This window comes from Bubalus bubalis, chromosome 24 (genome assembly GCF_019923935.1).
Source record: "Bubalus bubalis isolate 160015118507 breed Murrah chromosome 24, NDDB_SH_1, whole genome shotgun sequence".
NCBI classification, from domain to species: Eukaryota; Metazoa; Chordata; class Mammalia; order Artiodactyla; family Bovidae; genus Bubalus; species Bubalus bubalis.
Genome location: NC_059180.1, coordinates 7,885,445 through 7,898,500, shown reverse-complemented (window position 1 = coordinate 7,898,500; position 13,056 = coordinate 7,885,445). Strand labels below are relative to the sequence as shown.

The window sequence follows — 13,056 nt, the reverse complement described above, 5'->3', positions numbered from 1 at the left end:
CAGGCCAGGGAGTGAAGTCTTTCTTCCCAAATAAATAGAATCCCTGTGAGAGATTTTAACCAGGGCAGGAAAGGACTAGGCTTGCATTTGGTTTCCATCATCGTTGCTTCCCCAGTGCTGAGTACAGCGCCTGGCACAGCATCCATATGTAGAATGTGTGAAATGAAGAAATGAATGAATGCACGCATGTGTTCAGGGAGACTCCTCTGGCAGGAGTGGAGGAGATGGCCTGAGTGAGAAGAGCCTAGAAATAGCTCTCTTCACCCCTCCTCCAACATGGGATCTGGTCCCTCCTCTCTTACTACACCACCCAGCAACATGAAATCCTGCTGGTGAATAAACCCTCCCACTTCCTTCTGTCTCTTACATGCCTATTTGCCAAGTCCTTCCTCTTCCTTTCTCTTCCTCCCTACAGGACAAGCCTCAATCTTTCTGGCCCAGGCATCCCAGGTCTGTAACAAGGAACCATTACAGCCAACCCTGCTTGTCCGCAGGTATATTAAATGGATCAGTGATTCAGGACCCAGTCAGTGATTCAGGGCCCAGAAGCTAAATCTCGGGAACTTTCTGGCACATTTCAGGCTGCCTTTCTCCACCTCACTTCTTTCCCTGACCAGTTCAATGGAAAGGAAAAAAAAAAAAAATCCAGGCCAAATCTGTTTGGGGGAAAAAGTAAAGCTGATGCAAAGAAAAGGATTTTCTAAAGGGAAACAGGAATGATATCAGCAGTCTCCATGTTGAGACCCCTCTCTGATGGCCCTGCCTTCCTTTCCCTTTCGATTCTTTGTAAGACTCTAGGCTTACTGCTGCAGCTGCCCAGTGGCCCCAGCTGTTTAGAGGGCTGCTTTACAGGCATGGTGACATGACATAGAGCAAGTGGCTTAGTATTCTGGTTTCCTCCTCCACCCTGTGTGGTACTGCTGAAAGAAACGTGGAGCAGGGACGTGGAGAACTAGCCATGCTGCCTTCTGCCTGGCCCCCAGCTCTGTGTGCAAGACCTATGTTCTCTCTGGCTCTTAATTTCGCCACCTTTGAAGTGAGGAATTAAACTCAATGCTCCACCCAGCCATGATGAGTTCTAGATTAGAGTTGGCCTGTTCCTCATCTGAAATGGAAGGCTGTTCACATTCTTTAGCTGTGGAAGCAGGGAATCTGTCTACAGACCTGGGAGCTGCTTCAGTGCCAGAGCTGAGAGGCTCAGAGTCATCTTTGTTTTTTATTTTATTTTTAAATATTTTCTGGCTGTGCGGCATGTGAGATCTTAGATCCCGGCCAGTATCAAACCTGCACCCTGTACAGAGGAAGCCCAGAGTCTTAACCGTTGGACCACCAGGGAAGTCCCCATCTCGGTTTTTTTTTAGACACAGAGATATCAGCTGTATGACTGGCCAATGGTCACACATCAGCGACCCCTAGAGCCTGAATTCAAACCCAGGCAGATTTTCTGGACTTCAGGCAGTAAGGGCACCCTTTCCTGCCCAAACTGTTGAGAGTCTACCTCTCGGGAAAGGAGGAGCCTTGCCCTCTGGGGACCGACTTGACACAGGGGCACTGGGCAGGTGCCCTGTGTGGCTAACCCTTTGCTCCATCTCTAGTGCTGGAGGATATGATCTTTAGAGGTATCTTCTTGGGGCTGAGCTGGTGGACAAACAGGCCAGCCGGAGACATTAGTGTCCTGCTGTTTCTGGGCAGTCGTAAATCACTGCAGCCCCATCCCCTGGCTCCTGGCTTCCTCCTGCGGCTAGAAAGCTCCCTGATTGGTGCGGAGGCAGCAACAGCAGCAGCAGCAGCAGCATCTTCCGAAGCAGACCAGCAACGCTCCCCACCCTGTCCTCTGGGAACACTTCCCAGCTGCTGCCCTAACAGGCAGGTCTGCAGTAGGGGCAGGGCGCATGACAGATTCAGAGGCAAAGGACGACAGGGAGATCTCAGTGGGCTGTCTCTCTCCCTGAGGATATGGGAGCCACTAGTGGAGGAAGCCTGTGCTGGGAGGCAGGACCCACCGGTTGAAGCCTTGACTTTGATATTGATCCTGCGGGGTGACCTTGAACAAGAGACTTTACCTCTCTGGGCCTCAGATTGTACATCTGTAAAATAACAGAATTGGATGGATGCTTCTTAAGGTCCTCCAGCCTGTCAATTACCCTACCTGAGTGTCTCCCCAGCGTCTCCAGTATAAGAACTGAAAGATGGTTCTATATGTGCTTCCCATCTTCTCCTGGGCTTCCCTGGCGGTTCAGATGGTAAACAATCGGCCTGCAATGCAGGAGACCTGGGTTCGATCCCTGGGTTGGGAAGATCCCCTGGAGAAGGAAATGGCAACCCACTCCAGAACTCTTCCCTGGGAAATCCCATGGACAGAGGAACCTGGCGGGCTACAGTCCATGGGGTTGCAAAGAGTTGGACACGACTGAGTAACTAACACTTTGATCTTCTCCTTCCCTCGCCTTGGCTTTGCCATGCGTGCCACTCCCATTGCATATGCATCAAAGTCCCTGCTCCCTAGCCTGGAGTTCACAGGCTTCTCCCGAGGTTCCTTCCTACCTCCCTGGCTACATCTCACATAGGACACTTGACTGGCATTTCCTGACCAGGCAGTGCCCTCTTCCGACTTTGGGCCTTTTCAAAGGCTGGGATAGGGATGGGAGGATGGGACAGGAATCAGGGGTGAGGGACCAACAGAGAAGCAGGGCCAGAATACTGGCCACGCAAAGGTGTTGCCCAGCAGTGGATCTCAACTCCTTCAACTCTTACCCCCCATACCGTCCCACCTCTTCAGCTTTTAGACACTGCATGTTGAACTGACCATTCCCCCAGGAGCTCCCTCCAGCTCCCAGCACTGGTTCTAGACCTTGTCACTGCGTATGGGACTTTGTCTTCCCCTGTGGTCTTACAAGTGGATTTCTCAAAGACAGATCCATCTGAGTCACCTCTGAGCTCTGAGCCTGGCATGGAGCAGATGCTCAGGGAAGTTTCATTCAATGAAAAAGGCTCTGCTTCAAGAATGAATCACCTGGCGATGGTCTTACCTCTTGAAGAGGACTTAAAAGGTTTTGCCTCCAAACAAATGGCCATGATCAAATTGTGGCCAAAACTCAGGAAGGCAGAAGTGTAGACAAATCCAGGAGCAGATAGGGCCACAGCCAGACAGGACGGTCTTTAAGAAGAGCCAGACAGGATTTCAAAGACAGCCTCTTGACGTGGGGCTGACAACCACAGAAATTCTCTGTTCCGTGTGTCTGACCACTGCTCACCAAACCAGCTTCCCTAAATCTAGGGTCTCTCGGATCCTCTAAAACTGATAGGGCTGATACATCTTTCCATTTCAAGTTTTCCATTTCAAGTTTTGCATTCCCCTAAAGAGGCCCACTTCAAAGTTTACCACACCAAGGGAATGTTCATCTCCATTAAAAAAAAAAAAAAAGCAAAATAGGCCTTTGTTGGATTTCTCTGGTAGTCCAGTGCTTAAGATTTCATGCTTCCACTGCAAGGGGCACGAGCTCAATCCCTAGTCGGGGAAGTTCTATGCGCTGTGTGGTCTGTCCCCATTCACAAGAGATGGACTTTCCAGGGCAGATGAGCCTAGGATAGAATTGTCTCCTCAAACTCATCTGTGTGAACTTGGGCCAAGTCCTTCTCCAATGTGGGCCTCCCATTACACCCCCCAAATCTCAAAGGGAACTCTCCATCCTGCCCCCGAATGTGTTCTTGACTCTGAATGTATTCATGCCCTCTGAATAGAGGGGTCTGAAGTCAAGGTCTTGATGTTTGACTCCAACAAAGAGCAAATGACTCAGCGGGGAGCCACAGTGATGGGGCTGGTGGCAACCTACCTACCACAGGGAATGAGGCAGGGGCTTTCTGTTTTTAGAAGACGCCAAGCTTCCCTGGTGGCTCAGACAGTATAGAATCTGCCTACAATGCAGGAGACCCGGGTTTGATCCCTGGGTGGGGAAGACCCCTGGAGAAGGAAATGGACACCCAGCCCAGTATTCTTGGCTGGAAAATCCCATGGACAGAGGAGCCTGGCTGGCTACAGTCCATGGGGTTGCAAAGAGTCAGACATGACTGAATGACTAACAAGCTGCAGAGAGCCCATCAGTTTCGGTTCATTTCCAGGAGGCAATTTCTCCACCAGCTGGAGCTGTCCAGTGATGGCCTGGGCTGAGTCTGGGCAGGGTGGGACTGGAATCAGGGGTGAGGGATCCGTAGAGAAGCAAGGCCAGAAGACCGGCCACTCGGAGGTAATGCCCAGCAGTGGTTCTCAACTTGGCTGTGCATCGCAGTCCCCCAACATCCAAGGAAGGAGAAATAAAACCCGTTCTGAGAAAGCCCTGAGGCTAGGAATCTCAGAACGGATCAGCTTCTGCCCTTTGGATTCTTCAGCCAGAGCAGATGTCAAGCAAGGGAGAGATGGGGTCCGATTTGCATTTCAGAATGGCCACTCTGCCAATACCCAGACAAGGGGAACTTGTCTAGAATCCAAAGTCCCAGGTCCAATAGAGTGGATCAGAATCTCCAACCATGGGGTCTGGGAACCTGAAGCTCTCTGGGGGATTCTGCCACCATCAATGATCTGCCAGAATGACCTCAAAAGACCCTGGGAACCCTGAAGAAGGCCAGGCTAGGCTGCTCAAAGAGGAAGTGGCATGGCCATGAGGCCTCAGAGAGCTGGCCGAAGAGGTACGGAACTGGCATTTTCTTGCATTGACTACTCTGCCGAGTCAGCCCAGCACTAATGCTTCCAGACTGCAAACCCCACTTGATCATGTAATAGGAACGCGGGTGTGCTGACCCAGCGGGCAGACTGGAGCCCAGGCTGCACTAGGGGATGGGAGGTAGGCACAGACACTCAGCACCAACTCTGTGCTCTGAGCCTGGAGATAGACAGGAGCAAAAGGCACTCCCTCTGCAGCAAGCCTGAAGCGAATTGAGATGACTCAGGAGCATGGGGCTTGCCCTGCCTTCTAGGTTTCAGAACCAACCAGAGTTTCCCTCCCTGACTTCCCAGACAGGTTGGTAAACCAGAAGGGACAGCAGGAGGACCTTTGTTCATCCAATAGAGAAATCCCTTATATAGCACCGCACCTGCTGTGTATCAGCCCTTGCCGCACACCTCTGGCCACAGGTAGTTTACCGTTTCCTGAACCCCCGCTTCCTCTGTGGGACAACAGGTTCCCACGTCCTTTTCCCCATTGTTCCTTATTCTACCTTTGGACGTCATAAGAAAAAGGAGAACCCTTCTTCTCCCCCAAAGCCTTTTACATTTAAGGCCAGAACAAATAAAGCCCTTTTGTCTCCACGCTGAACAAATTTCTCCAGGAACAAAGAGTAGATTTTAGCACGTTCCTTCCCCGCCCCCATCTATAATGTCTGGTGCATGACAGGAATGGAGAGATGGCCAAAGAGATGGATGACCAAGATATATGGTACTGAGCTCCTGACCTCTCTCCTCGTCCAAGCCAAGAAACCTGTGCCCAGGGACTTCCCTGGTGGTCCAGTGCTTAAGACTCTGCATTCCCAATGCAAGGGGCCCAGGTTCGATCCCTGGCCAGGGAGCTAGATCCCATATATTACAACTAGGAAAAAAAGAGAGTGAGAGAGAAGAAAGAAATGTGTGCCCAGAGGGTTATACAAAGCCTAAGAGCACTTATGACAAGTGGAGGTTGGGCCTCCAACCCCAGGCAGGGCAGTCACACCAACTTGGGCTGAGCCAAGTGCCTGTATCAGAGGCTGCCTCAAAGTCTATAATATCTCCCCCTAAGTCTTCATCTTGTTTCTAACACTCAAATGGCAAGGAAAGGCCACTAAGTGAGAAAACACAGGAGTGCATATGCATTTATCCCCATTCTTCCACACTATAGATGAGGGGTCCAAGGCACAGAGAGGTTACGTAACCTGTCTAGGTCACACAGCTAGTAAATGAAAGGGCTGAGTCATGAAGGAGGTTCACATGTCTCCTGTACTTCACTGGAGGGGTGGAGGCAGGCCGACTCCCCACACACAGCTGGGTTTAATTCTAACCACTCCCATGGGAGGATGCAGATTAAAGCTGGGTAGGAGGAGGAGCCTGACAGAGGAAGTGAATGACCTGCTCTCTCATGAGAGTGGGAAGGAGTGTATTCCCCAGGAGGATGAGTCCAAGCCAAGGCCCTCCTGGAGAAGTTGGAGGGACAGCAGTTTCCAGGCATCCTGCCCAAGGCAGTGGCTGTCCATGCTGGATTCAGGGACCTGGGGCTGCAAACAACACTGGACACTGGCTGAACCAATGATGGGCTAAATAACCTTAAACGAATCACACATCTTCTCTGGATCTCTGTTAATTCTGGAACGCAGAACTAATGATCCATCAGCACAGAAAAAGCCACTTGGGTTAATACTAAAACCTTGACACTTTCTGCTCTTTGTTGAAATAACCTGAACTCTAGACAGCCTGTGCAAATCAGAAGCCTCCAAAGAAAACTTTGGGGATTTCCTGGGTTTGGGGGTGTCAGGGAGGGGAGGATAAATAAAACCAGTCCTAAGAAAGTCCTGAGGTTGGGAATCTGAGACTGGATTGTATCAGATTGGACCAGATTCTGCCCTTTGGATTTTTCAGCCAGGGGAGATTTCAAGCAAGGGAGAGGAGGAGTCAGGTTTGCATTTTAGAATGGTCACTCTGGAAGCTGGAGTAGAGGGTGGGCCGGATGGGGAGACCAGAGGAAGGGAGACCACTGGGGTGGAGGTGTTCCTATAACAGCCACTGTGGGAGGTGTGGGAGTGAGGGTAGGGCAGCAGTGGTGACCGGAGGAAATGCCCAGCACGACTCCTAGACAAGTGGGTGGACAAGGAGAGTCCCATTCTCCTCGACAGAGCAGGGTTAAGGGAAAAATGACAAGTTCAGTTTGGGAGGTGAGATGCCCAGATTGGGTCCCAACATAGAAATTTGAGTTTGCAGTGGGTGGTGGACCCATGGGCCTTTAAAGGATATAAATGGGGGACTTCCCTGGTGGTCCAGTGGCTAAGACTCTGCACTCCCAATGTAAGGGGGCCCGGGTTCAATCCCTGGTCAGGGAACTAGATCCAGTATGCTGCCGCTAAAGATCCCAAGGGCCACAACTAAGACTTGGTGCAGCCAAATAAATAAATTAAATATATATTCTTTAAATGAAGAGTATAAATGAGCAGGGAGTGAGGTATGGGGTTGAGGCAGAAGGCAGATGGGCCCTGCCCGCCCCTTCCTCCCATAATAAAGCTATTGGAGATTCATTCCCTATGGACTGAAACTCCAAGAATAGCAGGACAACTAAGGGAGGAGGCTGGGCCCTGCCCAGACCACATATTTCGTTTCTCAAAGTCAGGAGACCTCCCCAACCACACTTGTGCAGAAAAGGCTTCTTGGAGGTCAAGGGAGAGTCATGTCAAGGGATGTTCCTTACCCAGACGCCTTTTTGGTAAAATCCACCTTGGCTAAGAAACGCGTGCACACACATGGGAGGATCCTGAGATGGACCAAATATAGACTGTGAACCAGGCAAATCAAAATGATTGGCTAAAGGAAACCCAGAAGAAATACCCCACAAAAGTAATTCTAACTGCCACGAGGGCGCAATTCAAGAACTCTCCCTCTGAGTCTGTCCATGTGCTTATCTATCCACATGTACTGTACTTGTTTCCTCTTAATAAATACTTTACTTGCTTCACTACTTTCCGTTTTTATGGGAGTTCTTTTCTGCAAAGCTGAAGGGCCAGGGCCCTTGTCACTGATCATGGGTCTAGTAGCTAGGGTCTGGTGCTTTCTCCATCGTGACCCAGCTTCAATCTCTGGCTGGGAACCCAAGCCCCGCTCCAAGCCAGTGCAGGCCGAGACCACCCGAGATCAGGGTGGGCCAGTGAACACGGGCTCAGGAGACCTGGAGGGATCACCGGGAAGCACTAGATGTGACCATCCATTCCTCACGGTGCCAAGTGCCTCCAGAAAACTGGAAGGACACAGAGCAGGCCTTTGCTGAGCCAGGGCATCTTTGTCAACCTCGGCAAGTGAGATTTTAGTGGAGTTGAGCTGTAGCGGCTCAGGATGGCAGGGGTTAGCAAGGTGGTGAATCAGAATTTGGAAATGACTGTTGTCTCTCTCTTTTTTTCAATTTAATTTTAATTTTATTCTAGAGTACAGTTGACTTACAATACTGTGTGACAGAAATGACTCTCTTCATCCGTCATTTAATGGCCAGATGAAGGAGGGAGAAGCTGATAGTGCTGGTGCCTCAGGACCGAGGGAGGGTTTTCTTTGTCTGCAAAAGGCTGGGGCTTGTTTAAAAGCCTCGGGGAGAGGCTGGAAGGATGGGGGTGAGGTGGGAGGAGCAGGTAGATGAATTGATGTGGGAGAGGTCTGGAGCCCTGGAGGAGAGGTCAGCGGGGAAGGAAGGCAGGTGGAGACTTTCGAGTGGAGAGCAGGGAGGTTCCTGGGAAACTTCTTCCCCAAGAAGAAGCTGAAGTCATCTGCTGAGTCATGGGAGGAGGAGGGGAAGAGGCTGGTGAACAGGCTGAAGGTTTGAGGGAGCCTCTGGGGAGGGTGGGGGAGTGAGCTGGGAGAAGAACCAGCTGGGCCTGGAGGCCGCGTGCACCGGGCCCCCATCTGCTGGGCCCTGTGGTTTTCTTCAGCAGTTCTCACTCAGCACTGTGGATCAGGAGCTGCGAAGGTGGAGGTCAGACCACCCAGGGCAGGCAGTGGTCAGCTGTGGCCAAGAGACTGGGGGCCAAGAGGGCTCAATATATCAAAGGAGTGGGTGCTAGGACTGGCCAAGGACACGGACGGGGCAAGGTGGGGAAATCAAGGCAGGAGGAGGTCAGAGGCTGGAAGGCTCAGGGACAGGGAAGAGCAGGCAGAGGGAGCAGTGAAGTGGGGGTGCCAGAGCATCAGGAGAGTGGGAAGCCCCCCAAGAGCAGCAGGAAATTCTGGAGAGTGGACAGGTGCTAGAGCAAAGACTCCCTTGAGAGGCTCTGGTTGAAGACACCATGTCCTGTGGATGCTGGAAGTCCCCAGGATGAGGCAGGGCCTGGGGAAGGGGGAAAATGACCACTAGGGGTCAAAGGCTCAGGAAGGCCACCCAGGACCAGGCTTTGAGGGCACAGGGATAGTTCACAGAGCTACAAGCTTTGGGCCCCAAGGAAGGGGGGTCTGCCCAGGGGGTTTGGAAGAAGCAGCGTGGCACATGGGGCAGCTAGTGGCTTGAACCTTCATGTCTTTCCATTCTGCCAGGCACAGGGCCCTGCCACCCTTGCATCTTGCTCCCGTAACTCTGATCTCTGGGCCAACACTTCTACCTTGGGAGGAAGACGGGATGATTTGGGCCTCCTGAACTTCACAACCAGAGAAGAGGAAGCCAAGGGCTTGAGCAAAAGGGAGTGTGGCCACGGTATTCCCCTGCCGTGTACTTGCTTTGTCCACTGGGTCATGCAGGTGGCTGAGAACAGGCAGCAGGCAGAGTAGGGGCCGCCGTAATTCCCCAGGCACTGAAGGTCCTGGGGATACTCCTGGGGCAGGGAAAGATCAAGGAGGAGGCCGCGAGGCAGGCAACAAAAAAAAAGAGAGAAAAGAGAAATAAACAGAGACAGAGGGACAAGGATCCGACAGGACAGAGAGACAGACAGGAAAGCAGGATGGCTGAGACAGAATCGTGGAGAGAAGGTGCTGAGCTCGCTGGCCACGTGCCCATGGCTCATTCCGGAAGCTGCTGGGATGGACCCAATCAGTGCAAGATGGATGGCTGTTCTGGGAAGGCAGAGGCCGCCAGGCCAGGCAGCCACAGCATCCCTTCCATCTGCACCACCTGCTGCAGGAAGCCCAGTCAGGTGACTCTTGCTAAAGACTGAAGAGTGCCCCCAGGGTTTCCTCAAGGGCAGCAGGAAGTGGGAGAAGGGGTCTGCTTTGGAGGCATGGACACAGCACTCCCCTCCAACCCCAGTCTGCCTCTCACTAACTGTGAGGTCTGGCAGCCATTAACCTCCCTTCATCGCCATCAGTAAGCTGGAAAGAGCCACCCAATGCTCAGCGGTTGTGACATGTCTTCACCTGCCCCACAGGGGACCTGAGTAACCTGGGCGTCAAGGCTGTCCTTCAGGTCTCACAAGAACTTGGAGGCAACTGACATCTTCTGTTCCTGGCATCGTTTGAGGAGAGTTCCAAAAATCTGGCCAAGCCGTTTGTGCCAGAGGTGGGGAGTCAGGAGATTAGGTTGTGACCCCAGTTCCCAGGGCTGCACCACTGCTAAAAGTGAAAGTCACTCAGTCGTGCCCGACTCTTTGCAACCCCATGGACTATACAGTCCATGGAATTCTCCAGGCCAGAATACTGGAGCAGGTAGCCTTTCCCTTCTCCAGGGGATCTCCCCAACCCACGGATTGAAACCCAGGTCTCCCACATTGCAGGCAGATTCTTTACCAACTGAGCCATCAGATCAGATCAGATCAGTCGATCAGTCGTGTCCGACTCTTTGCGACCCCATGAATCGCAGCACGCCAGGCCTCCCTGTCCATCACCAACTCCCGGAGTTCACCCAGACTCATGTCCATCGAGTCAGTGATGCCATCCAGCCATCTCATCCTCTGTCATCCCCTTCTCCTCCTGCCCCCAATCCCTCCCAGCATCAGGGTCTTTTCCAATGAATCAACTCTTCGCATGAGGTGGCCAAAGTACTGGAGTTTCAGCTTTAGCATCATTCCTTCCAAAGAAATCCCAGGGCTGATCTCCTTCAGAATGGACCGGCTGGATCTCCTTGCAGTCCAAGGGACTCTCAAGAGTCTTCTCCAACACCACAGTTCAAAAGCATCAATTCTTCGGCACTCAGCCTTCTTCACAGTCCAACTCTCACATCCATACATAACCTCTGGAAAAACCATAGCCTTGACTAGACGAACCTTTGTTGGCAAAGTAATGTCTCTGCTTTTGAATATGCTATCTAGGTTGGTCATAACTTTCCTTCCAAGGAGGAAGCGTCTTTTAATTTCATGGCTGCAGTCACTATCTGCAGTGATTTTGGAGCCCCTAAAAATAAAGTCTGACACTGTTTCCACTGTTTCCCCATCTATTTCCCATGAAGTGGTGGGACCGGATGCCATGATCTTCGTTTTCTGAATGTTGAGCTTTAAGCCAACTTTTTCACTCTCCACTTTCACTTTCATCAAGAGGCTTTTGAGTTCCTCTTCACTTTCTGCCAAAAGGGTGGTGTCATCTGCATATCTGAGGTTATTGATATTTCTCCCGGCAATCTTGATTCCAGCTTGTGTTTCTTCCAGTCCAGCGTTTCAAACAATACTGGAGTGGGTAGCCTATCCCTTCTCCAGTGGATCTTCCCAACCCAGGAATCACTGATAAAGATCTCACTAATTAAAAGCTCCTCCCCAGGCTTCCCAGGTGGCTCAGTGGTAAAGAATCCACCTGCCAATAAGGAGACTCGGGTTCCATCGCTGGGTTGGGAAGATCCCCAGGAGAAGGAAATGGCAACCCACTCCAGTATTCTGGCCTGGAGAATCCCACAGACAGAGAAGCCTGGCGGACTACAGTCTATAGTGTTGCAAAAGAGTCAGACACGACTGGAAGACTAAACAACAACAACCCACCTCCCCTCACCCCTAAACCCCAGCACTTATGCTGGCTGCCAAGCTCCAGTGACACAGGGACAAAAGGACATGTATCATCGCTCTGTCCCACCTACCTAAGAGCTCTGCCCCAGATGGCAGCCCTCCACAACTGGGCCGGAGGAGACCCTCCTGATCATCAGGGTTGCCTGCACACTGGCCTCATTCTGCCTCCCCACCATTTACTTGTCCCTCCGTTGATTCAAATGTTGGGTACTCATTAGGTGCATCATATCTGGCGGGTGAGACAAATAAAGACACATGATGAAAAGAGGAGCCCAGGATGCTGGGAAGGGACATCAAGGGGGCCCTAGTCCCGTCTATCCAAGTCCTTGGCCTCCAACTCCAGCTTAAGTGCTTCCTCTTCCAGAAGGCTTCCCAGAACTTCTTCTAGGAGTGACTTCTTTAAAAAAAAAAATTATTTATTTAATTTGGCTGTGCCAGGTCTTAGTTGCAGTACAAGGGCTCTTCGATCTTCCTTGCGCCATGGCGGCATGCAAACTCTTAGTTGCGGCATGTGGAACCCAGTTCTCTGACCAGGCATTGAACCCAGGCCCCTTGTATTGGGAATGCAGAATTAGCCCCTGAACCACCAGGGAAGTCCCTAGGAGTGACTCCTGCTTCTGAGCCCACATTTCTCCAAAGCTGCATACACCAGGGTCTTACTCAAGGGCTAGGAATGTATATGCACAGTATCCTTACAGATTGTCTCCTCTTTGGGGTCAGAGTACAGATCCTATTCATCTTTGCATTCTATGGAACCCAGCACAGTTGCAGGGGATCAGAGGTCAATGGATACATATGTTTTTGAACCTCAGTGGAGTTCATCAGATGCATAATATTTTATGTCTTTAAGCCTTAGTCTCTTCACTTGTTAAGTGGGGATAATAATTTTCACTTCCTGGCGAGGCCAGATGGATCAAATGAGATATTGCATGTGAAGTCCCTTGGCAAGCTGGAGGCTGCACAGCTCTGCGCAGTCGTGGGTTGTTGCTAATAATACTGCAATCTCGGGGCCGGAGTTGGACGCAGAGAGGCAGGGAGCAGGCGCCCCTCTGTCTGCAGCTTCTCCTCCTGTCTGACAGTGGTGGAGAGGCTCTCGGAGCCTAAAACAACCCAAATGTGGGCAGCCAGACTGTGGTGGGAAGAGAAGCCAGTGGGAGCCTGTTCCAAGTCTGCCTCTAGCTCAGGGTGGTGACCTTGGACAGGTCAGTCCCTTCTCTGAGCATCAGTTTCTTCATCAGCCAAGTAGGAATTGAATTCACTGGCTGGCTGGCAGCAGAGATGAGGTGAGGCTCTAGTAGGAGCTGGAATGCAGAGGAACGCCACACCAATGTCCCAGTATTGTACAGCTGTGGGGTCCCAGTGAGGTCTGTACCAATCCATCTGCAGACATTACCCTTTCCCTTCCAGCCCAGCTGGGTCAGATGGCAGCCTCTC

The 13,056-nt window shown here is 51.6% G+C and overlaps 1 long non-coding RNA gene and 1 other non-coding gene across 2 annotated transcripts; both read left to right on the top strand.

The window, feature by feature from the left end:
• The first annotated feature begins 5,486 nt into the window (after positions 1 to 5,486).
• TRNAG-CCC lies at positions 5,487 to 5,559 on the top strand. Its single transcript has one exon. It is a non-coding gene; the product is annotated as a tRNA-Gly (tRNA).
• A 2,679-nt stretch (positions 5,560 to 8,238) lies between these two features.
• On the top strand, positions 8,239 to 9,553 carry LOC123331587. Its single transcript, XR_006548305.1, has 2 exons — positions 8,239 to 8,528; positions 9,239 to 9,553. It is a non-coding gene; the product is annotated as an uncharacterized LOC123331587 (long non-coding RNA).
• The last annotated feature ends 3,503 nt before the right edge of the window (positions 9,554 to 13,056 follow it).